We start from the raw sequence: 25,801 nt of genomic DNA on the forward strand, positions 1-25,801 counted from the left end.
TATAAAAGGTAAAACAATTAGCATGTAATCATTAACGAATAGCTTGGGCTTAGAAATCTGATTAACCAGCTGTTCTTGACTAAAAAAAACAAACAAACCAACCAACCACTGCACATTTAATCATCCAAGTGGTAGATTTCATATTTTCTAAATCCCCAGTCTTCCATTCAACTAAGAGACACTACTGCTTCCACAATCACAACCTCTGAAGCAAATTCTTTCTGCCCTTCTCTCCTGTACAATTTCTTAAAATCAAAAGCAGGACATGATACATCCAGGACAGGAACAAAGATGATTAAGGATATAGAACAACATCCAAAACCGAAGGATTTGAGTTTTGGAAACAGACAACTTAAAGGAGCTATGAGAAGTGTGTACAGTAAATTATGGAGAAAATAAATAGAGAAGTATTACTCATGCTGTGTTCTGACCGTTTCTCCTTACACTGTAAACAGAAGGACCTGGCAGTAGAGGCCTGGTCTCATATACAGTATAATACCTCTCTGTTTGGGGAGGGGGAGGGGCACATTATTTTTTTAGATTGTGCTTTGTTCTGTGTTGTGCTGGAGGCGCCCCCAAAACAGTTCAGTCTTTTGGGGAAGGGTGCAATCCAGGTACTCCCATGGTCTGAGTACTAAGATCTCCCAAACTAGACCAGGAAAGGCACGCGGACCTGATTTTCTCATACTCCAAGACAAGAACAGGAAGGAGCCCACCTGCGGTCCTTACACTAGAAAATGGAGTGACACAGGAAGCTTCACAATACAGGAGGGAACTGCAAACTGGGCAGGGCTCAAAACATGCCAAAAAAAAAAAAGGCATGCTCTACAAGCTACAGCTTGAAAAGGACAAAAAAATTGCATACCCACACAAATACCTTAGGGCTTATGTGCCCTTATTCACTGTTTTAGAAGCTACTGCCGATCTAAGATGGCAATCCCATGGAGGCCTCACCATGCAGTCCATCTGCCTAAAATGGCGGCTCCAGGAGACACAAAAGCATGGGTTGCCAACTGAAGCACTGCCAGGGCAAATTATGTGAAAATTAAATCTGCTATAGTCTTTCCATACCTTCAAGACCAGCAGAGAGAGAGGCAGAAAGGAGGGAAGTGAAAGGCATTTCACGTCAGAATACAGGGATACTACTGGTCTCTTACGGTTCTAGAGGGCAGTAATCCACAGGTTCTGACTGTTGGTGATTGTAGTAGTACAAAGAAATGTGAAGAATAATTCCCCATCTATTCAAGAATTGAAATAAAATGTGAAATCAAGCATCGTTACTCTTAAGTAAGCAAATGATCAGGAGAGATAGAGATAAAAGCATCAAGAGGAACAGCTAACAAGAGCATACTCACAACGACAAGCCTAGTAGGAAAAATAAGATGGTAAGAGGGGATTGACTTAATGGGAGGCTCTCCCAGCACGGATGTGCAAGCACTTGCGAATAACTAGGTGACTGATGCACCCATGTGGGCTGCCGCCCCTGATGCGCCTGGGCCTTACCTCTGCTCGGGGTGGGGTGGAGCGGGGGTGCATTCCTCACCCCTCCGCGTGGTGACCATAATGGCTCCGGCATCATGCTATTGGCGCCACGGGATTCCTTATTGCAGTGGCGCAGCTTCTGACACCACTCCTCCAGGTTGGCCCGACACTGGAAGCGGTGACATCATCAAGATGTGCCCCAACGCCGGCCACCCAATTGGCCCGGAGGAGCACATGATCCTGCCGTCAGGGGAGGGGCGGCCATCAGGGCTTGCTGTATGTTGGCTGGGCCAAAATCCCCTCCAGTGTTTGGCAGTCTTGACGCCTGTCTGGGGGCTCGCAGGGAGTGAGAATTCCACGGTTCTGCTTGGGCAGAAATGTCAGAGTTATTGGCACCTACCCAGCGGCAAATTAGACTTTCCTGTTAGGGACTCTAATAAACAGCTGCAGCCATTTCATCCAAATTATATCACATTTTCCTTATGTGTAATTGGTGGAGTCCAGCTAGGCTGGGTGGAGGCGAGATAGAACCATGGGTGTCTGGGCTGCCCGGTTTTTGGGATTACTAAATCCCCATCTCTCATTTATTTATTTGACAGTTTTATATACCGACGTTCTGGTAACATAGTTACAAATCACTTCGGTTTACATTGCAACAAATAACTTGACAATATATAGAATAATGTCTTACAATGAACAAGGTAGGATGAACTTGGATAAATAAATAATAAATAATAATAATAAATTAAAATGAACATGGGAATTATAATTTAAATACAATTTAAATACAATATATTTTTAAAAAAATGAGTATAAATGCTGGTATAATTGCTGGTACTATGTCGAGGCTGATGTCGATAGTGATGAGGTTAAGAGCTTGGTTGTTGGGGTTAAGGAAATGCTTGGTTAAACAACCAGGTCTTGAGTCTCTTTTTAAAAGTAGGTGCTGATTGTACAATTTCTAAGGTCTGGTGGGAGAAAGTTCCAAAGTTTAGGACCAGCGATGGAAAGAGCTCTTCGACTTAGTGATGTTTTGTTTCAGTGATGGCCAATAAATCCCCCGATGTTTGCATTGTCTAAAGGAAACACTACTGAAATAGAAACAATTCCGCAAAATATAAATTATTAAAACATGGTTGTGATGTCATTATTACAGAAAATGACTCCTGCATTGCCATCTAATTTGTTTCCTATGTAAACTAATTTAAATAATAACTTACAGGCCGATACAGTACAGTGCACACCGGTGGAGCGCACTGTTAACCTGCATTTGGACGCGCGTTTTCGACGCGCTAGCTTTACCCCTTATTCAGTAAGGGGTAATAGCACGTCGAAAACGCGCATCCAACCCCCTCGAGACTAATAGCGCCCGCAATATCCAAATGCATGTTGATGGCCCTATTAGTCATTCCCGCACGATACAGTAAGTAAAATGTGCAGCCAAGCCGCACATTTTACTTTAAGAAATTAGCACCTACCCAAAGGTAGGCGTTAATTTCTGCCAGTGCCAGGGAAGTGCACAGAAAAGCAGTAAAAACTGCTTTTCTGTGCACCCTCCGACTTAATATCATGGCGACATTAAGTCAGAGGTCCCAAAAGTTAAAAAAAGATAAAAATAAAAAAAAAAATTTAAAATCAGCCCACGGCTCGCGGGTTGAAAACCGGATGCTCAATTTTGCTGGCGTCCGGTTTCCGAACCCGTGGGTGTCAGCGGGCTCAAGAACAGACACCGGCAAAATTGAGTGTCGGCTGTCAAACCCGCTGACAGCTGCTGCTCCTGTCCAAAAAGAGGCGCTAGGGACATGCTAGTGTCCCTAGCGCCTCTTTTTACTGCGGGCCCTAATTTAAATATTTTGTTTTACTGTATCGCGCGCACAGGACACTGGCCTGTGCGCTCGCCCGCTCTCCTGCAAACTTTACTGTATCGGCCTGTTAGTAAATTAGGCTCATGGGAAATCAAAAGTCCATCCCGTTTAATCTTGGTTACAATCCCAGCTCAGATGCTGTTCAACCTCATGTAGCAAGTTACCATAAACCAGGTTCCTGCCCCCACAAGCTTATCATGTGTTGTAGCCTTACAATGTGGACCGAACTGCATCTGGATCTGAGTGATGTGTTTTGAACTTGTCAAAAAGGGGTTTTCAACCCTGCAGAGACTGCAAACTGACACAGTAAAGTGAAGGAATATAAAAATGTCAAAACTCCCTGAGTGCTCTCCTGTGAATGACAAATGTTCTGCAAGAATCAGCATCCAGCACTCACAGTGTTAATAAGTTGGAAAAAGGGCTGTACTGTTTAGCCTGCCCAGAGAATAGCACTACATACCCAGCAGAGGAGCAAGCCAAAGGAATGCTGGGAGACCATTTAAGGAATAAAATGTGCAAACTGGCTGGCTCTGCCTGTGTGAGAGGGGCGGGATGGCCAGGAATTGGAGCCAGGATCCAGGAAGAGAGGAGTGCATTTGGCAGCACTGCAATCAGTTCTTCTCCTGAAGAATTACTTATCAAGAGGGAGAGACAGAAGTCTGTGCTCTGAGGAAACAGAGAGACAGATAGCTGTTCTTGTTTCGTAACTGAGCTACATGTAAAATCCCAACAAGGGACAGAGGAGCCAGGAGCTGAAGCACTTCCTTTCCAGAGATATCCAAGCCCAGGAGCACATGGCTGAATCACTCTCCTAAAAGACTAATTTAAACTTTGCACAGAGTGTATCTTAGCAGAAGAGGGAGAAAGTTTATTTCATTGCCTTAACTGCTTCAGCCTTTCAGTCGAAGTCAAGCATAAACCCTTGCCACAGCCACATGAGTTAGGGCACGGAAACAGAAGCTGATGGACCATGATCTTTCTGTAAGACTGAAACCACGTCTGCTTTCTATTTAGTACCAAGTAAACCATTTGAGGAAGCTCCCCAGGAGAGAGAGACCTTCCACACACTGCAGTGCTCATCTAGGTGGTTTGTCATCTAGCCAGCTCCACCATCAAGAGGGCCTTCTTCATTTTCTTGTTTTTTTTTCTTCCCCCACAATTTTGGGTTTGGGACAGGGTGCACCCTTTACAAACTGGTGACATTGGTGTGGATCTGTTCCCCTCCCCCCTTTTTTGAGTACTCAGGGATAAAGACAATTTCTGAAAGCTGTGCATTTCACTATTTTTCCCCAACCTTTCTCTATTAGCGTTCCTTATTTTTTTATTATCCGTATGAGTATGTTAGTTGCCCTGGCTAACAGGCCATATCCAGTGTTATTTTTGCATTGCTTGATTTAAAATAAGAAAACTGCAAGTTTATATTATACTTCACTACTGTAATTTTTGATGCCGAGAAGGCCTTCGATAGGGTGGAGTGGCCTTATTTATTTCACATCCTGCAGGAAATGGGATTTGAGGGTCTATTTTTGCAAGCTGTGCAATTGCTGTATAAGGATCCCAGAGCGGTTGTTCTCGCTAATGGAGCTCAGTCAGAGACGTTTGCAGTGACGCGGGGGATAAGGCAGTGGTGCCCCCTGTCCCCACTACTAGTTATCTTGCAATTAGAGCCCCTTTTGCTGGCTATTCACCAACGTCAGATTCGCGGAGTCCGCCTTGGTGATAGCATTTTTAAAAGTGTAGCCTTTGCGGATGACTTGTTAGTCTTTCTTACGGACCCAGTAGACTCAGTGTCTTCCTTATTATCCTTGATTTGGGGGTTCGGCATCTTTTCAGGTTTTAAATTAAATGAATCTAAGTCCTTTGCGCTGCCTTACCTGTCTACCTTGCCAGCTAGCTGGCCTGATGAGTTTCCATTAAAGTGGGCTGCAGACCAGATTCACTACTTGGGTGTGTCGCTCCCAGCTGATCCGGAACAAATTTACAAGGCCAATGTCCCCACACTTTTGAAATCCACCCTAGAGAGCCTGGCCAATTGGGAGACCTTGCCTCTTTCTTTGAATGGGCGCATTAATTTGTTCAAAATGACAGTCTTACCCAGATGGCTTTATCTTTTACAAAATTTGCCTGTAATTTTGAAATGTGCGGACCTTAGAAAGTTAGACAGCGCTTTACGCAGGTTTATTTGGAGAGGGGAGAAATCTCGTCTCCCGCTTTCATGGCTAAAAGCGCGTTGGGGGCAGGGGAGGTTTGGGGATACCGGATTTGGCGGCATATAATCTGGCTTGTAATTTACGCCTGGTAAGGGACTGGCTAACGGACATACATGTATATACACTGCTTCCCGCAGAAAAAGTTTTGTTATTCCCGATGGCCCCTGAATATATAGTGCAGGCTAAATCTGGACAGCTTCCATCCTTTCTTAATCAGACAACACTTGTGAAGCCAATTCGGCAGACATGGGCGAGATTGACCAAGCTTTTAGAGATACCTACTCAGTGTGCCTATTTTTTACCAGTAATGGGTAATGCAGATTTCACCCTGGGTTCCCAGTCTGTTCCTTTTAGGGATTGGCAATCCAGGGGTATCAGGCTGGTGGGTCACTTGTTAACGACAGAAGGGAAACTCTTTCATTTTAAAGAATTCCAGGGAGTTTATGGGTTTGGAGCAACACATGTTTTTCCCTATCTCTAAATTAGACACTATATAAACTCATTGGAGGTGGATATGAAGGACCCCTTGGTGTTTAGGGCCCTTGATAGGCTGTTTCGCTTTGCCCACGCAGTGACTCCATCGGTGTCCTTTTATTATAAGTTTCTAAGACAGAAGTTGGAGGTTTACACGTGCTCCTACCTAGAGGCTCGCTGGAACCAGGATGGTGACTTTGTTGTAACCCACGCTATTCTCAAGAGATGTTTTCGACGTATAGCCAGGATCTCGATCAATATGTATTATCGAGAGCTACAATACAAATTTTTGAGCTGGGCCTATGTGTCACCTTAAATAGCTTTTCAACTGACTATAGCTTCTTCGGCGCTTTGTACCCGCTGTGGTCAGGTTACGGGTACATTGTCACACACTTTTTGGACATGCGCCTCGGTACAGCAGTTTTGGCGTCGATTGGCAGATTATATGGCTAACCTGTTGGATGTAGGTTTTCCAGTTACTCCTCTGTGGTTATTATTTGGCTGTATATCCCCGATTAGGATTCGAGATTCTGGCTCACGTCTGCTTTTACATAAGGCTTGTCTTGTAGGAAAGAAGGTGATTCTTCTGGTTTGGAGAACTACTGATGCCCCGTCCTTCTGGGCTTGGAGGAACTGTTTTCATGATATGATGAATATGGAATGTATGGCGCAAAGGACCTCCCCAAAACATTGGCGGCTATTTCTTAAGGTGTGGCAACCTTACAGTCTCTCCTGCACTGAGCACGCAGCCTTATCATCAATGATTGATTTGTTCATCTTATGTTATAGCCAGTGCAAGGACATACTTTATTGACTAAGTGGACTGATACTCACTTGTGAACTTCACTAATAATAATAAAAAAAGGGGGGGGAGAGGGGAGGGAAGAGTGGGAGGGATATCTTTGGGGTTGTATAGTGTTGGCGTTTATTTCTGAGGGGGTTCAGAGTACCACTCACCTCAGTGTTGTATTACTTGTCGTTGGAAAATTTAATAAAAAACGTTTAAACATAAGAGCAGTGGTTCACAACCTGTTCTTCCATCACAACACACTTGACAGATGATGCTCACGCACGTTGACACACTGCACACGACATTCTGCAACTGAACTAAAAAAAAAACAAACCCATACTAAATTTTATTATTTAAAATGATGCAAATAAAAGAAAATGTTTTTAATATCAATAACTGCTTTTATAAAAAAGTTGGCTGAAGTGACCCTATGGATGTTAGCCTGCTGACCCAGCCAACACCAAAGGAAGAAGTACACATACTTAAAAATAACGTTCTGATGCAGAGACAACCCGCAACCCGGAAAAAAAAGGGGAATCCGGAGAGGCGGGACAACCTGGAAATGGGGCAATGCAGATCCTCTCTTTCTGTGCCCTTTGTGCAGAGAACGGGCACGAAGAAGACTGCTGTCCATATAAGCAGCCTGGGACCGAAGAGTCTTTAAGTGCACCAGATAGGAGAAACCCGATCGGCCCTACGGGAGTGTGATTTCTATAAAACAGAAAGTCATTCAAAGAAAAAATGTCCTTGGCTTGAGGACCTGGAGTTAGAATGCAAGATAGCGGAACAATGTGAGAAGCAGCAAAGAAATGGGGACAGAATATTAAAGACATGTGGGAAAACGCTTGGGATCACAATTTGTCAAACCTCCAAAGTTCAATTTTGTGGGGGTCCCACGTGCACAATTTAAGGACTTTATAATCCAGGTGAAACTGGAGGGAGCCTCTGCCCAGGCCTTGGTAGATTCTGGCTGCAACAAAATCCTCATTCACCAGGACTTATTTTTTCAAGGACATATTAATGATAAGAAAATAGAGATAGCAACATGTATACATGGGGACAAACAAAAGTGTTCAACTTCCCATGTCCTCTTGATGACCGCGGCAGGGCAAGCCGTGTTAGAAGCAGCTGTCCTCTGCGAGCTTCCGTACCCAGTAGTCCTGGGTCAAGATTATCCTCATTTTGCAATCTTATGGAGACAAATCATGGGTTTTGGGGACAATACAGCCAGAGGGTGGAGGCACTTGACAGAGCCGGGATGTGCCCCAGGCATGTCTGGATGCTTGAACGGACATGCCTGAGCTGAGGGTGATGGTATGTGACTGAATGTACAGACAACGTCCTCATTCTACCTTATGGAGCCCAGTTCAGCTTTTTAACCCACGTCTCCTTAAGGCAGAAGGCCGTAGGGGATTCTGGGTAAAGGGAGGTTCCCTTCACCCTGCCATTAAGAGCACAGGCCTAGCGAGCTTGAGGAGGCCCCCAGGGAGCTGGTGGGACCTTACGATACACTCAGACAGTGGACGTTTACCTCAGGCAAGGTGAGCTACTATTTTGATTCTTGTATCTTTGAAGCACTGTAAATAAATACCTGCACCCTAACTAAGCTGGTCCAGTCTTACTGTATTCCTGATCTAGTCCTGGGGCTGCAGCAGGCCTAAGTACACTACAAAGACCATAAATTAAAAACAGAAATATGCAAATACTGAAATCTTAAGAAGCCAGACTCTCTTGAGCAGCTTTCAAATTGTGCACAAAATTATAAAGTCTGTAGATAGTCTTTACCCTTAGACTTATGCCAATTTCCAAAGGGAAAATATTCCCTTTTGAAAAATGGGCTGGGAAAAGTACCTGCACAGACTTACATCTGCTCTTTGTTCGGGTACTTTTTCAGACTACCAAAAACACACAGGTACTCCCTGCTCTGCACTCTCCTCAAGCAGCAGGCACATGTGGCTGTTATAGAAAGTATAGGCTTGCTATGTCAAATTTTTGGGGATACACTGGTGGAGAACAGCTGTTCTAGACCAAGGTTGTTGCATATCAGCAGAGCACTGTCAGGCCGATGCTATATCGTACGCTGAGCCTAGCGCACAGACTAACGAGCTCTTGGACGCACTAGGCTAACATCCAATGCAACAAGGGGATCAGCGTCTCCACAACATGCACCCAAACCAGAGCGTAGCTAATAGTGCTCACCACATGTAAAGGCATTTAGACGAGGTTATTAGATATTACTTCTTGATGCCAAACAATCACCATGCGCCCATGCGCATGTTTTAACATGGAAAACTCAACGCCAGCCCCAGGGCTGGCATTAAGTCTTACACACTCCAAGCCGTCTTAAAAAAAACAAACAAAAAAGCCCAAACCCACAAAAAAGCCCAAAATACTGCTTTTCTGTGGTTCTTCGTCCCAATAGGACGCAGCATGAAAAACATTTTTTTTTCCGGCAGTCAGGTTAGGAAAATGGACGCCCATTAATTAAGCATCTGTTTTCCTAACCAGCACAAAGCCACTTCTCCTGGGCGCACGATGCCATGGATGCGCTAGGATTCCTTGCACCTCCCAAAAAAAACTTTTTGGAATATTAAATACCACAACAATCCCAACTCCAAAAATATTCCGTATAATTGTTCTTAATTAATGTTCTTATACTTTCTCAATCTGAGACGTTATCTCTTTGTTTTTATTGCGGTCTATTCAAAATCTCAAAACAATATTATTAAAGGAGAAGGTGGAATGTTTCATAAATTTTATAACATTACTACCATGTAATATAATGAATCGTTTAATCATAAACTCTCCACCTCCATCCTTTGTTCTTTTTTATTTTATTTTATGAATATGTGAATTAAAATAAATATGTGAATTAAAATAAATATGTGAATTAAAATAAATATCTTTGAAAAATTTTTTTGGTTCTCCAAATATTTTAACGGCACAGACGTTGTTATGCGTCGCTCTTGATCTGTTCACTGGATATTAAATTTATTTTAATTTAAATTTATTTTAATTCACATATTCATAAAATAAAATAAAAAAGAACAAAGGATGGAGATGGAGAGTTTATGATTAAACGATTCATTACATTACATGGTAGTAATATTATAAAATTTATGAAACATTCCACCTTCTCCTTTAATAATATTTGTTTTGAGATTTTGAATAGACCGCAATAAAAACAAAGAGATAACGTCTCAGATTGAGAAAGTATAAGAACATTAATTAAGAACAATTATACGGAATATTTTTGGAGTTGGGATTGATGGATGCTCTAGGGACACACAATTTATCCCTAGCGCGTCCGTTTTAGCGTGACCCCCCCTCATTTAAATAATGCATTGTGCGCCCAGGAGAGGTGGCTGTGCGCGTGTTAGGAGAGTGGACGCTCAGTCATGAGTGCCCAGTTTTACGTAAGCCAATATTGCATCGGCTTCTATGTGAGGACTGCACTGCTGCTCTAACAACGCATCCACAGAGTGAATGACTGCATTTTCCAACTCGGTCAATGTCACAGGTTTTACAAGATCTACATTATTTAAGAAAAAAAAAATGCAAGTACATAGCCATATTTGTCCAGCAGCTTTTCTCATTTCATATCTATAGGAGAAATACATATCACTTGGCATGTTTTTATTGGAGAACAAGATATTGTTTAAATAACACATTTGCACATTTCATAAAAATATAATTCATTATAAGTTTTACATTCAGATATTTAAGGCAATTTTTCACAGGTGCTGCTTGGGTGGCACCATAAGGTCAACTCTAAATTCTTTTTTTTTTTTGGTCCTAGCACTTTACTTCTGCTTCTTTCTGCTTCCAGTTCAGTCAGAACAAGAGCTGGGATCTGGCACCATAAGCCTTTATTTGCAACTACTACTTTTGTCCTATTTGATATTCCCTTCCAACTCATTGATTTATTTATATTTGCTCTTTCTGTGTTTTCCTAGGAAAGGCACAAGGCGGATTACAGGGAAAGACGTGAATTGCAGTACATATGTCCAGGGCATGGTGGGAGAAGACAAACCAACATATAACTAGGAATGCAAACTGCAGAGGTAGAAAATCCAGTCACTGCAGCAACAGTTCTCGGCTGCAGACCCTGCAATTACAAGTCCTACGTCTGACCACCAGATATCGGCACTGGGAGGGAGTCCCAGCCATTTCAGCTCTATCCAGCCCAAGGAGCAGAGTTTGGCCCAGGAATCAAACCTAGGACTTCTGTATGATGGTGCTACTGGGCTGGCCTTGGCTCTGGATCTTTTCTGTGATATATATAAGGAATTTTATCAAGTCATTGGTTAAACAAGCAAAAAAATCTTATCAAAAATCTATGTCATATGTTCAATGTTCCAAGCGCTTTCATATCCAACCTAGTGGAGGTTGCCAAATGCTGTAATATTTTTGCATTTGATTTCTTCTGAAATTTTTCATTTTGTCCCATATAAAACACATTTATATTGCTGAAGGAAATTTATTGAAGTCTTATTTTAAAAGTGGAACAAAGAGCTAACAAAATCATTAATAAGACGCCTGATAACTACAGCATTAATAAATATAAACACAAAGAGGTAGATTTTAAAAAGATACGCGCGTCCATGTGCATGTGTTACCCAGCCAGCATGTTATAAAATCGGCGGCGGCGCACGCAACAGGGGGAGGGTGTCAAATATGTCTACATTCACGCGACGACGCATCGGGGCCTTCCCTCCCAGTCCACTCCAATTTAAGAGTGGACTGGGAAGGAACTTTCCTACCCCCTACCCTAACCTCCCTTTCCTCCCCACCCTCTAAAACCCTTTTTAAAACTTTCTAACCTTTTATTTTGCAAGTTACTTCAGGGCCCGACCGACACGTGAGGCTCCAGGACAGCGAGGAATGGCGTTATCCCGGGCCTTCCTGCTCCGCCCCCTTTTAAGGCCCCGGCACTTACACGCATCCCGGGGTTTACGTGCGAGGCCGGGCCCATTTGAAAATGGACCCGGCATGTGTAAGGCCCGGGATTTATGCGCGCTGGGGTTTTAAAATCTGGCCTAAAGCATAACCCAATCGATATGTGGATAAGGATTAAGGGACCTCCTGTGAAAATTATGGCTCTCAGAATTCAATAGCAAGGGGTGTGTGAAAAAATGGACCCGTTCAATTTTAAAATAAAATAAACAGAATCTTCTTAATCTTGGACAATTGGGTTTATTCAGAAGTCTTCAAAAACCTTCAGTCCCCCAACAAGCCAATAGGGATACGTTGGGAGGAACCTAGAGAACGGAATCCCGGGCTCATGTTTACATAAAGATCTTGTTAGAAGGCCTCAAGCAAAACATTCTTGTGCAGATTTGATTCAGGAACCTCAGAGAGAGAAAAAGACCTGAAGTTGGGGCGATGTAGTTACACCGCAGAACATCTTGATTCAAGGATTAAACAAGGTATACAGGTGTCAACAATGCGGCTGAGCGCTTACAGTAGCTTGCAGGTAGGGCCTGAAATCTAAGAGAAAGACAGGAGGCATAGCGAAGACCCGAGACCTGGGGCAATACAATTGTACCAAAGAAATGTCTTGTTTCAGTGTTTTAAGTATGCACATAGGCGTCAGCAATGTGATCAAGAGTAGTACTATTGACACCAATGCTGACACTTTCAAAGGCAATGAACGGAAACTGATGTAGTTGACATCTTTCACAGCCAGAAATAAGATGTAGCAGAGATAATGATTGTGCAACACTAGTATTACAGATAACGCAATGCCACACAAACAGAATTGCTGCTGTAATTTATATCACTGTATTTATTTTCTAATGTTATACTGTTTATCTTCCTTGAAGTTTCCTTAGACACTAAAGCTCAAATTAAAATTTGTGCACAGAAGCATTGTACCTTCATACATTGTCCCAAAGAGGCATAAAATAAGATCCTGGGGCAAATGCAATATATTACTTCTTCAGCACGTAGTTTATAAAAAGGTTTCACCACTGAAATATTCTCCAATATGATTAGAATAAATTAATCTTTTTAAATCTCTTTCTTGAAGTAAGTGTAATAAGGTGTTCCAAGCCTGGGCATTGGGATGGCCAAATAATTGAATCCTACATTATCTAAAGAAGGCTTAATCAGATTCACTGACCTATGTTAGTGAGATTAATTTTAATATAGTCTGCCAGAGCCTGACTCATAGAATCATTGTTTAGTGCACTCATTAGGGAAATCGGGCTTCAGAGGCAAAATCAAATCTCCCATATCCTGAAACTACTAAGAGTCCCTTCTAGGGTGCAACTGCTTTTATATTCTTTCTTTCGTGACTGGTCAGTCACTTCAAAGCTGATCACAATCAGGTACTGGAGGTATTTCCTTGTCCCCGGAGAGCTTACCATGGAAGGGGGAAATTTTCAAAAGGATTTACGCATGTATATTGTAGCAATTTTCAAAAGCCCAGTTACACTCAAAGCACCTTTTGACAATTCAATAAAATATATCATAGCAATTTAATTACATTTCCAAGCATAAAACCAGTTTTAGGTGCGCAAAACCTTTTGAAAGTTACCCCAAGTTTGTAGCTAGGGCAAATGGAGGTGGTAATGACTTGCCCAAGGTCACAAGGAACGTAAGCAGGATTTGAATCCTGGCTTCCCTGGTTTGCAGCCTACTGCTCGAACCAAAGGCTACCACTCTACTTATTTAGCCTTAAGGGGAGTAAGCAGTTTTATATATATATTCCTTTCAATAGTAACACAGTGGTAAAAAAAAATCTCATAAGACATGGTCAGTCTTCTTTACTATATGTACTTTGATGCAACTGCAGCAGTACGAGGAACACACTGGAAAAAATGCCAATATGTGTGTCAACACCCTTGAGCACCAAACTATTTCGGGCACTGTCACATGGGTAGCCAGATGGTAAGGCTATTGGAGTTTCCGCTTTTAAAGATGGTATGGAGAATATCTTCACCAGAAAATAAATCAAAATTGAAAAATGATTTCAGAAGCACTTTTCTAATTAAAGGATTTTATTTTTCTGGCAAATGGATACATTTCTAGGTTCTTCACCTCTAGAAACAAGTGTAATTATTGGACAAACAAACCTTTCAATAATGTCAATAATTTCAATGAGAAATAATTTACTTCTGGTGCACAAAAACAATTTCTCATATGTGACTCTCACTCTAATTCTTAACACCATTTGGAATAGAAACCGGTTCCTAATCAAAGATTACTTCTTAATAAGAACAAATGTTGAATTTCAACTTTAATTCAAGAAATCTGATTCTTTGTATTAACTTGTTATTACAAGCTCTTTAGGCAATTCTGGAAGTCTCCAGGTAAGTATTAACAACTTTTATCTTTAAACTGATTTAACTCAATGACTTTGACCTCTAGTGTGTCCATGTGTGTTGCACAAGTGAAATGTACCAAAATTGTGTCACAGTTCATTGGTGCACACTTATCTTTGATTGTTGGGTAATCATTTTTGAGAGTGCTGCTTGTGAACGCTGGGTAGAGAGCACTGACCCAGGAATGATGTGAAGCTTTGGCAGCCCGTGATCGAGGAATAGCTCACGCTGCTTGATGAGGCAGACTGGACCTGATCTACCAAAAAAGACCACGAAGTCTCAGGCTACAGTGGTTCACCTACTACGCTATCTCAAACCAAATCAATAATAAAGACTGACTGCCTTACACACCAATCTTTCAGTCTATAATGTTGCTAGTGTGTGTGTATAAATGACACTGGAGTTCTTGCTAATAGAAATTAAAAAATAATTCAACCCTGCCTAAGAATGCTTGCTTTGAGAGAATTCACAAAGAAAATATTTAATCACACTCTCTTACATTCCACACTTATTTGCCAATAAAGACAGGAACAAGTTGTAGGACTTTTTACATTCCAAGTTATTTCAAAGTTTTTTCTTAATCTAAGGAAACAACACAGAGATACCTTTATTTACAGGTCCTGTGATTAAACATTGCAGCACCTTTATCTACAAGTGGAATGTACACCATCTGAAGTCTGTGGGACAATGAAAATTTTTCTTTCTGAGGTAGTATGCGCTTCAATTAAATCAGCTCAGTATCAGACCATCAATCATCCACTTGTCTCACATCCACTCATTTACCAAAGCTGCAAAAATAACGTGGACCAGCTATAGGAAGTTATCCTCAATTTTAACTAATTTCTTACCTCAGAATTACAATAAGCACCGTTTTCTCACACTGTCACAAACAGCTTTGTCTGCCTGCAGCTTCTAACATACAGTGTCCTCTGTAGTTTCCATGTACTTTCTCTCAGGCTGTACGGGCTTTCTCTGTAATCTCCAGCAGTCCTGCCTGTAGTTCCAAAAAGGCTCTCTCCCTGCCTCCATCTCAGATTTCCAGCACATAGCCCTGCCTCAGGCTCCAGCCAGCACTCTCTGCAGTCTCCACGTGTGTTCTGAAAACATCCTCAGAAGAGATCCTTACTCCTCTGAAGTTTCTTCAAGAAATAGTTCTCATCTACTTTAAAAAAAACCTTCTCATCCACCAAGAAACCATTTGAAAACTTAACTAAGGAACATAGATTTCAAAATAATTTTTAGTATGTTCAAAACATTCTTTTAAGGCAAATTACTTCTTAAATCTTTCTGTGCTTTGCATCAACTTGATGTTATTATGCAGACCTGACCACCCAGCTGCCTTGCATAGACCCTGGGGTTGACTAGCATTACTATGGCTTTACCATGGCAATGTCTATGGGATGGCAAAGAGTTTTCTTTTTTTTCCCCTCTCTGAGAGCTGGAAAATGAAACCAACTTTTCTACCCCCACGCAGTAAGACCGGTAGGGCCATGGTAGAGCTCATCCCAACACAGTCCAAAGTACAGACGAGACCCCCAAAGCTCCGGGTACCCCGCAGTATTAAAAACTCGCAGGAGTAGCATTTTCCCTATGCTGATCTTACGATGCATGAGATCAGCATGAAGGAAGTGCTAGCCCCGCAATTTTTAATATCGTAGGGTCTGCACAGAGAAGGTAGCAGAATAGGCTTCAGTGCCAGTAGCAGCAATTGGCTCCTCCCCAGCAGCCATGCAGCACAGCGAGAGAGGTTCCCAGCAAAAGAAATAGCGGAGACTTCATTAAGTAGGTGAATGAATGGGAACTTGCGTGTGTGTGAGTGAATGGGTGCCTGCCTGGGGGAGTGTGTGTGTGTGTGTGTGTGTGTGTGTGTATGAGAGAGAGATGAATGGGTGCCTGCCTGGGTGATTGTGTGTATGTGTATTTATGTGTGTGTATGAATGGGGGCTTGCCTGGGTGTGTGTGTTTGTGTGTGAGAATGAATGGGGCCTACCTGGGGGTCTGTGGGAGCTTGCCTGGGTATATGTGAGAGAGAATGAATGGAAGCTTGCCTGGGGGGTATATGTGTGGTGTGTGTGAGAGCCAGTGAGAGTGAGTGCATGTGTGTGTGTGTGTGAGAGACAGCATGTAAGAGAACTGATGTGTATGTATGAGAGAGAGATAGCATGTAAAAGTGAGAGCCGAATGTAAGCCTGTTTGAGTGTGAGAGAGTGTTTGAGAGAGAGGCAGCGTGTGAGAATGCACACCTGAGTATGTGTTTGAGGTAGGAAGAGAAGAGGATAGGTAGAGAGAAAAGAAACAGAGAAAAAAAAAAAAAGAAATCCTGTAAAAGGAATTGGGAAAAGATTGAAAGGGACCATGGGGGAAAAAAAGCCTGGGACCAACCAATTAGAGAAATAAAATCAGACAACAAAGGTAAAAAAAAAATGATTTTGAATTTTTGGTGATTGGCATATGTTATCTTTGGGAATGTGCATTACATATTTGTATTTTGTTCTTTCTTCAGTATTCCACTGTTCAGAGTCTGGTTTCTCAGGCTTTCCATTTTATTTTTGTTTACCTGTTTCTGTTTCTAATTTGTAGTCCCGTATTCTGTATTGGGTAAGGATCTGTCTGTGTTCTGCGTGTGTGACTGAGGTGCAGTATGTCTACTGGCATGTAGTTTTTCCGTGGGGCTTTGCAGTAGTAGGTGGTGTATTAGTGTTCTAAGGCATGGTATAATATTTGTATTGCTGCCGTTTCACAGATAAGGCTGCTGCTGCTGTTTGAGTCCTGAGATAGTGCTTATATGGTATGGTATGATATGGCAAGGTTCTAGATATCTTTTTTTTTTTTTTGCAGAGGTTTGCAGTTACTGAGATGAGTATGTGTGTGAAAGAGGAGGAGTATTGAGTGAGTATGAATGTGCATGAGAGTCTGGGGAGTGAATGGGAGGCATGAGAGTGCGAGTGTGTATTTGTGAAAATGAGCATGTATATGTGAGAAAGAATATGAGAGTGAATATGCAATTGTGTGTATGTAAGAAAGTTTGTGTGCATGCTGCTCCAATGTTCTCTCTCAGGATTGGGTTGCTTTGAGCATAAAACCAATAGAAACCAAACATTTTTGTTCACACAGCTACCCAGTCCTGAGAGGGTACATTGGCTGCCGGTGGAACCCAATCTGCCCGGCAACGAAGAAAAGAAGAGGCTCAGCGGTCGCCAGCAGAACTCAACCTGCCAACAGCCGAAAAATAAGCAAAGGCCCTGTGGACCGCCAGCAGATCCCAACCTGCCCGGCAGCAAAGAAATGAAGAGTCAGCGGCTGCCAGTGAAACTCAACCTTCCGGCGACCGAAAAATAAGCAAAGGCCCAGCGGGTCACCGGCAGAGCCCAATCTGACCGGCGGTAAAGAATAAGGCCTAGCGGCAGCCAAAGAACAAACAAAGGCCTCATGTGCCACCAGCCGAGCCCAACCTGCTGGCAGCCGAAAAACAACAAATGGCCGTGGGCCTCCGGTGGAGCTCAACTATCCAATGGCAGATAGATAATGAAGGACCTGCCCAGCAGCAAAGTAGGAAAGACCCCAAGACCCCACATATGGCCAAAAAAGAGACTAGGCTAAACCGTGGCAGAAGAAAATATGAGGCTACAGCTGACTGCTGAGCTCATCTGCTGACAGTCTGACAGCATGTGAGTGAGGTAGAGGGCGTGAGTATGTGTTTGAAGAGCGTGTGTGAAAGCATGTATATGTGTGTGTGTGAGAGAGCTTGCGAGAGCATCTATGTGTGTGAGCATGCGTGGAGAGTGAGAATCTGTGTTTGTGTAAGAGCATTTGTGTGTATGAGTGTGAATAAACGTGTGTGTGAGAGAGAAAGGAAAAAGAAAGTTCCCCCTTTCCTGCTACCACATCCTCCTCTCCCACTAATCCACAGAAATCCCAGGATGACTGGAAATCAGAAGATCCCAGGTATGGATTTTTTTAATTCTTACTAGGTTTAATTATTGGGTACTATTTCATGCGTCTGCTATTTGGAAATATTTTATTAATGCTTTGGAAAGATTTTATAATTTTTATATAAGATTTTAATTATTGGTTGTTACACTATTCATTAGCTGTTTTGAAATATTTTTTCTTTTTATTAGTACGGTTTACTATTATGATTGTTTCATATCTCTTGATTTTATTGTTTTGAGGAATGGCATTTCTGTTTTTCCACTGTTGTATTGCATATGGTGAGGCTTGTTGTGGTTTTCAGTTCAATTTTTGTCTACATGATTCTGTTTATGCTGTATGGTCTCTCTATTCTGTATTTGGTGAGGGTCTGTATGTGGTCTGCATATGTAACTGAGGTGAAGTATCCTGCTAATGTTTCTATTTTAGGATCTATAGCAGGCTGGCTTTTTCCATTTTCCTCATGCAAAGTGTACTGATTTTTAGGACCTGGTAATCTATAGTGTTTCCTTTTCATAGTTAAGGTTTTTACTGTTTCAGTGATGGCAGCTAGTGTTCTTTCTTAGTATGGGAGGTAAACTACTGTAATTGTAATTCAGTTTACTTATGGCTTTCTGGAAGCAAAGCCCACACCCAACATGCATTACCATAGGCCTAATACCATATGCATGCCGAGTGTGTGTGTTTGCTTTTTTTGTAGAGCTTTCTGGATGGCACCACAGTAATGGATGTAAAAATAATATGCATGTTGTGATATTTTTATCTCAGAAAACTATACTTTGAATATCTTTTCATGTAAAATTGGTTATTATAAATGCAAACTCTTTTGTGTGGTGAGGGCTGGGAAGGAGGGGTCACAAGGCTCTAAGGTTCACCTGGAGCACCTGATGCCCTTGCACTAGGTCGGTAGAGAATTTGCCACACACAGACCCTTATGATTCACCCATCCCCCACTACTCCAGGGGCAAATGCTGGGGAAACATGGGAGACAGGTGGCAGGGTTCCTGGAAGTGTGGCAGGGTTGGCAGCTTCCTAGAAATGCTCTGCTACTCCTCTGGGAACTCTGGCCCCTGCTTTCCTCCTTCTCCAGACTATAAAGAGACCCTACCCCCTTGCCCCTCTTGATGATTTGACCCCTTCTGTGCTTTGGGGGGGGGGGGTCACTAAGAAAGCCACTTAGTGTATTTCACCTGAATGTCTTTGTCATTCATAAGTTTGCTATCTAATTTTATTTTCTGTATTTTTTATTTGCTTTTTGCAAAGTAATGTGATATAAGTTGCCAGAAAAAAATTGTTCAGTGTGGTTCTAAATGTTTTTCCTTTATTCTGAGCGTAGGGCTGGCCTGGCCTTCCCATATGAAAAAAACGAGGAATGTCCAAAGTCGTTTGCCACTCTTTTATTCAAGGTGCACTAAAAATAGCATTTCGCAATCTTGAACTGAGTAAGAACTGTGATGGATCTACGTTTGGGCCTGCTACAACTGGGATCCCTACAAAGTAGCAAGGTCAGGTACTGAACAGCAGAGGCCCCAAATGTTTCAATAGAAGGGCTACGCATTTCAAAGCACAGGCAGATCCAGGTGTGCGGAGGGTCTCCTCACAATCTGCTGAGCCAGGGGAGGAGGAAGGAATGGGGAGAAGCCCCTCTGAGTTGTTTGCTGGGGCCACCATGTTTGGCCCTTTCTGTGATTCGAAATGATGGCAAAGGAGGCAGGCAGGGATCACAGGGGTGTGGCAGATAATTGTTATCAGAATCCAGTTTTCCAGATGCCGCACCATGAAGTGCTCTGTAGTCTCCATAAAAATGGTGTCCAGCAACGTGGGGGGATGATGGGGCTTTTGGGTGGGCGCCAATGTATTCCATGCCTGTAAACTGCACCCAAAAGCTTTACAAAATGCTGAAGGAAGACATCCCATGTGTTTCAATGGACAAGAGAAGGCCGCTGTGTGTGCAGGAGGAAGTGGAGCTGAAAACCAGCACCTCGGGACGACAGGCATGAAGAGAAAGAAGCCCATCAAGAACTACAGGGGAAAGGGCTATTCTGCTTAACCCAGAACCTACCAGCAGGGCCGGTTTGTCCCTGTGTAGCAGTTTCCTACCAGTAAGTGGTGTCTTTCATAATGTCCTGCTTGGGGAGCATAGCAGCCTCGTGGATTTAAGCCAAGAGAAGAGGATTGTATTGCTCACAGGCTTGGCATAGAGATACAGAACTTTACTCCTAACACTAGGATAATCAATCGCAGACTAAAACATACAAATCAGAACAAAAATTTGCAAACATATTTGCTATGAATTAAATCAAAACCAACTTTTTGTTCTACAGAATATAGAACATCAGGTAACACATATCACCTGGAAAGGATATGCCAAGACTCCAGGATTTTAAAATAGTGCTATTTTCCTTTCATGCTGTTATTCTGAGGTACTTAACATCTATGGTTATGAAGTTCAGCATCTTCTGATCACTGTCACTTCGCTGAACTGCAACTTTAAATGTTAAGCACCAAAAACTTTGGACTAAACTAACTAAAATATTCAAGTAACACAAATGTCCCTTTGCCTTCAATACAATTTCCAATAAGCTTGTTTCTTTCTGCTAAGGTACACTTTTCATATTATCACCGCAGATAAAGTCTCTAGTAAAACAGCTACATGGAGAAGATACCATCTTTACAACCAATCTACACTAGCCTGTTGGTAAATTAGTAATGCAAAACACACAATCATCACCCAAGTGTCTTTATTATACACTCCAATAGACCGGAAAGTTCACACAAATAAATGGTACACCATAGCAACAGGCAGAAGGAGCAGGAGATGATAGAGTCATAGAAATTAGTTTCTCGGACATATAACCTAAACACTGAAGAATCTCAACATTTAAAAATGAACTCTTATGCATCACACTGGAATAAACTGTCACATCATAGCCCATTTTTTCTGCACTGGTTTTCATGCACTCTAAAAACAATGGGGCAGATTTTCGAAGGATTTACATGCGTAGGGGGGTTACGTGCGCCGGGCTTATTTTCAAAAGGCCCGGCGGTGCATGTAAAGTCCCGGGACGCGTGTAACTCTCGGGGGCTTGAAAAAAATGGGCGGTCCAGGGCAGGGGCGAGGGCAGTCTGGGGTGGGGGTGTGGCCAGAGGCCTCTGCAAGGCCGCTGGGCCGGGGGATCCCGCGCCGGCAGTCGGCTGGCAGATGTAACTTGTGAGATAAAGGTACGGGGTGGTTTTTTTTGGGGGGCTGGGGCAAGGTGGGGAAGGTGGGGGGTGGGGGGGGGGAGGAAAGTTCCCTCCGAATGGGGAAAGCCAGCTGTGCACCCCCTTGTGCGCGCGACCCCTGCTTTTATAACATGTGCGCGACTGCACGCGCATTTTATAAAATCGGGCGTACATTTGTGCGCGCACAAATATACGCTACGCGCGAACCTTTTAAAATCTGCCCCAATGATTGTAGCTTCACGCCACTGGTTCTCAAGTCAAGCACATACAGAAAATGTCTGAACTTTTGGTTCCTCTCACACTGGGCAAGATTACCATTGCAACAATACATCATCAGTAGGGTAAAACAAACCTGTTTCACAATGGTGTAATCCCAGTTTACGCTCCCTAGTAGTGGGTGAACAATTAATGCTTAGTGAATTCAGCTTCATAATAGTAGGATTAGCTTGTACCAAATAATCAAAAAGCTATAAACGTTTGGCCATCTTAAATATATTACTTTGTAATTTTTTGTATTAAATCTTAGCTGCCAGACTTTTGACCAATCTTTGAGCTTCACTAGATCGTTCCTCATGTTTTCCTCTCCTTCCTGGCTGTACACCCTGTTTCAGATTTTGGTATCATCCGCAAAAAGACAAACCTTTCCCAACAACCCTTCAGTTATGTTGCTCACAAAAATATTGAAAAGAACCAGTCCAAGGACTGAACCCTGAGGCACATCACTAATAACAACGCCCAGTTAATCTTTCTAGGATCCATACCAAGGACACTCAATTTATTTATTAAGTCTTGGAACCATATCAAAGGCGTTGCTGAAATCCAAATACACTACATTTAGCGTTCTCCCTTGATTCAGCTCTCTGGTCACCGAATCAAAGATCACCTAATTAAAGATATTGATCAGATTCATCTGACAAGATTTACCTCTGGTAAAACCATGCTGCCTCGGATCTTGCAATCCATTGGATTCCAAAACTGAACTATCCTCTGTTCTAGCAGCCATTACATTAGGTTGCTTGCCACAGATGTCAGACTGGCCTGTAGTTCCCAGCCTCCTTCTTACTTCACTTTTATGAATAGGAACCACATCCGCCCTTTTCCAGTTCTCCAGAATTATTCCAGACTAAAGAAAAGGTCAGCCAGTGGAGCTGCCAGGACATTTCTACGTTCCCTTAGTAACTTCAGAACTATCCCATCCAGCCCCATTACCCTATCTGCTTTAGGTTTAGTTAGTTCCCTATGAACACACGGTTCTGAAAATTGATTGAGGTTTACCTCACTTCTAGTCTTGTGTTTGTTTTATGTGGTCCTGCTCCAGGCCCTTCCACAGTGAACACTGAACAGAAATATCTGTTAATCAATTTTGCTTTTTCCTTATCAGCCTCTACACATTCCTCCCCTTCACCTTTGAGTCTCACACTATCCCTTTTGCACTTCCTTCCATCACTAACATATATAAAAAATAGTCTTGTCCTCTCTTCCCATTTTACTGTATTTGCTAAAAAGAGGAGTTGATTTGTACACTGCAGTCTCTGCTAGCTGCATTGTACAAATCAACTCCTTTTCCTCACTTATAAATCAAAAAATCTTTAATGATGTCAGTTTTACAATGGATACCTCTGAATGTGTCTAACACCACCTCCTTAACCCCAACCCACCTCCCAAAAACTCACCCCAAATTAAAATGTCCCCTTACAATGGTCAATATATAGAGTATCAGACTGAGCCCTATAAAGAGTCTGTCTGTCTGTCATATGCTCACCAGACTCCTACGCCTAATGGGGAGCTATAGCAAAGTGCCGCACGTAACATACTCACGCTGGCTGAGGAAAATTTGGAATTACGCACGTCAGTCCTGGCCCCGCCTCTGCAACACCCATGCCCTGTCCCTTTTCCACCTACTTTTCAGGCGCACCCTTTCCAGCTATTTAAAATTCACTCCCACTCGAGCCACTTACGCACGCACAAGGCTTTTAAAATCTACCTTTTAATGAATAGCATCCTTACATCTTCACAAAGTATAGCATTAATGAAATGCTATCAGTAGCTTACCACTTTTTAATTAGCAGGTATATTCTGGTCTTAATTTAATATTTTAAAACTAATCAAGTCCACTAGAAGGAGTGTACCACTGTACAATAACCAATATAGAACACTAATTCAATATTTTCACCACTACTTAATCAACCCTGGGAGAAGGCAAACAGTACTGACTGGCAAGGTCTTTCTATCTGAACGATAAGATGTCCTTCATCTGGTTTTTGTTCCCCTTAACAATATTGCTTTATAGAAATACTAAACGAGAAGGCTGCTTTTTATTGCCAAACAGCTAATGAAATAGATGCACCAGATTAGAATCCATTTTTTATGAAGTGCCCTAGCAACATGTCTTACAGGTTATTCACAGTAGTTATGGGTAGGTTTATTTTTCAATTATGTTAGGTAACGTAAGATTGCTAATTACAAATGCAATACAATACTGTATGTCTCTGATAACTGATAGGGTTGAACATTACGTATAGGTACAAGAACTGTAGCAATTGCTGGGCTAGGGCACGACTTCCATTTAGACTGAGTATCTGATGTGAATTATTTATTTTCTGTAACTGTGGGTTTTTAATGCATTTGTATTGCCTCCATTAAAAACAAACCAAGGATTGTGCTCAGAAGGCAAAGATATTTCTCTTTCTTTTCTCATAGAAAAATTGCATGTATAATATGTTTAAAAAGGTATTCAATACATTAACTTTCCTTGGGTAGTATGTAGATCCTTCAAGGATACTCAAACACATAAGCAATAGTACACAATACGGTATGTGTATATACTTAGCCGGATAAATAGAGATCATAGATAGCCAGATATCTTGGGGGCGGGCAACGGGCGGATAGAAGCGATGCAACTTATCCTGGTTATCTTAATCATATAAGTGCCTATATTAATCCGGTTAACCAAATAAGTCAGACCTGCTCAATAGTGGGTATAAAGTTATCCAGATATAACATATCTGGCTAGCTAGAATTTATCCGGTTAAATTCAGCAGCATAGCTGTGCCGCTGAATATCACTTCTAAGTTAGCTGGATAAGTTTTATCCAGATAACTGGATATCTTTGAATATTAGACCCTAAAGGTTTTGGATGCATATCTTATGTGAAATATGATGTATGAGGACAGGATGTGAGTGAATTCAGCATAAAGGAACTGTATTCAAATCCTTTAATGCACTCTCTGGAGCAGCGGTTCTCAATCGGTGTGTCGCGGCACATTAGTGTGTCGTGAAGCATCGGCAGGTGTGTAGCGCACCCGATGCTCTTCACCCCATTTCTCCTCAGCGAGACAAACACTGCTGCCATTTCTGCCCGGGCTATCAGCACATTCAAGCCCCGAGGGGGAACAGCAGCAGTGTTTGTGGAAGCCGGCAACAGGAACGTGACCTTTTCTTCTTCCCGCCCCCTGTGGCCTGGAAGATGAAGTGATGTTTACCGGGCACGCGGGAAGGGCTGCTGCAGAAATTGCACCCCAAAGCTCTCCCTGGCCCTGCTACACTCAGCAGTTTGCCTATGCTGCGATCATCGCGGCACAGAGCAGTCTGCTGAGAATGTGGCCACTGGGATTTCCTGCCACGCAACTGTTGGGGAAAGTTGTCCATCAGCTGCCCGGACCCTAGAGCTGGAAGATCGATGCTGGCTGGCAACTTGCCAGGGGCTGCAGGAGTACGGTGCCGGCTGCCCCCCCCCCCCCCCCCGGCCTAGCTCTGACCTCCCTTCTCTCGCCAGTGCAACACCAGCAAGAAAACATAAAAATAATAATAATCAAATTGCAAAAAAAATAAAAGGCTGGGGTGAGGAGAAGAAAAAGCATAGAATTACATTCTAGGCTGACTGCTCTGTGCTGTGATAGCAGCACAAACAATCAGCTGAGTACTGCCATTTTACCACTGCGGGACGGGGAGATCATTCCTGCTGCAGTTTCTAGCCTGTCAGGACTCTGCTTTTAATACAGCATACCGGCTACCTTGTACTATAGCTGCCATGTGTGCTGTGGGTGGGAGTTGGGGTGGAGGTGAGTGAGTCAGCATGTGTATAAATGTATGAGAGATGGCGTGTGTGTGTGTGTGTGAGAGAGAGAGACATTGGTCAGGGAGTGTGTGTGTGTGTGTGTGAGTGAGTGAGTGTGTGAGTGAGTTAGTGTGAGTGTGTGAGAGTGTGTGTGTGTTAGACTAGTCATGGGCCCTAAGGAAGAAGAATGTGAGGACAGAGCTTCAGCAGCCCTTGCTGTTTCTGGTATGTGCTATTAGCCTATAAGGGAAAGGAGGAGGAGAGTTACTGGAGAAGGTAAGTAAAAGCTTTTTAAGTTTATCTTTCTTGATTTACTACCATTTTAATTATTGATTATTATGTGATGTGTCTGCAGTTAGAAATATTTTATTGTTGTTTGGAGAATTTTAATAATTTTGAAAATGTTTAATGATTGGATGTTATTCCATTTATTAGTTGTT

General features: G+C 42.5%; 1 protein-coding gene across 5 annotated transcripts in view; it reads right to left on the bottom strand.

Moving 5' to 3' along the window:
• COMMD1 (copper metabolism domain containing 1) overlaps positions 1-25,801 on the bottom strand; it is a 362,389-nt gene that overhangs the window by 30,134 nt on the left and 306,454 nt on the right. The window contains exon 3 of one of the 5 annotated variants that reach the window (XR_003855403.1): positions 6,989-7,138. The exons of the other annotated variants lie outside the window; for them this stretch is intronic. The gene's annotated coding sequence lies outside the window, so the exon portion shown is untranslated. The remainder of the gene's footprint in view (positions 1-6,988; positions 7,139-25,801) is intronic. 5 annotated transcript variants of the gene reach the window in all.

The sequence above is a fragment of the Rhinatrema bivittatum genome, chromosome 3 (genome assembly GCF_901001135.1).
Source record: "Rhinatrema bivittatum chromosome 3, aRhiBiv1.1, whole genome shotgun sequence".
Lineage (NCBI taxonomy): Eukaryota > Metazoa > Chordata > Amphibia > Gymnophiona > Rhinatrematidae > Rhinatrema > Rhinatrema bivittatum.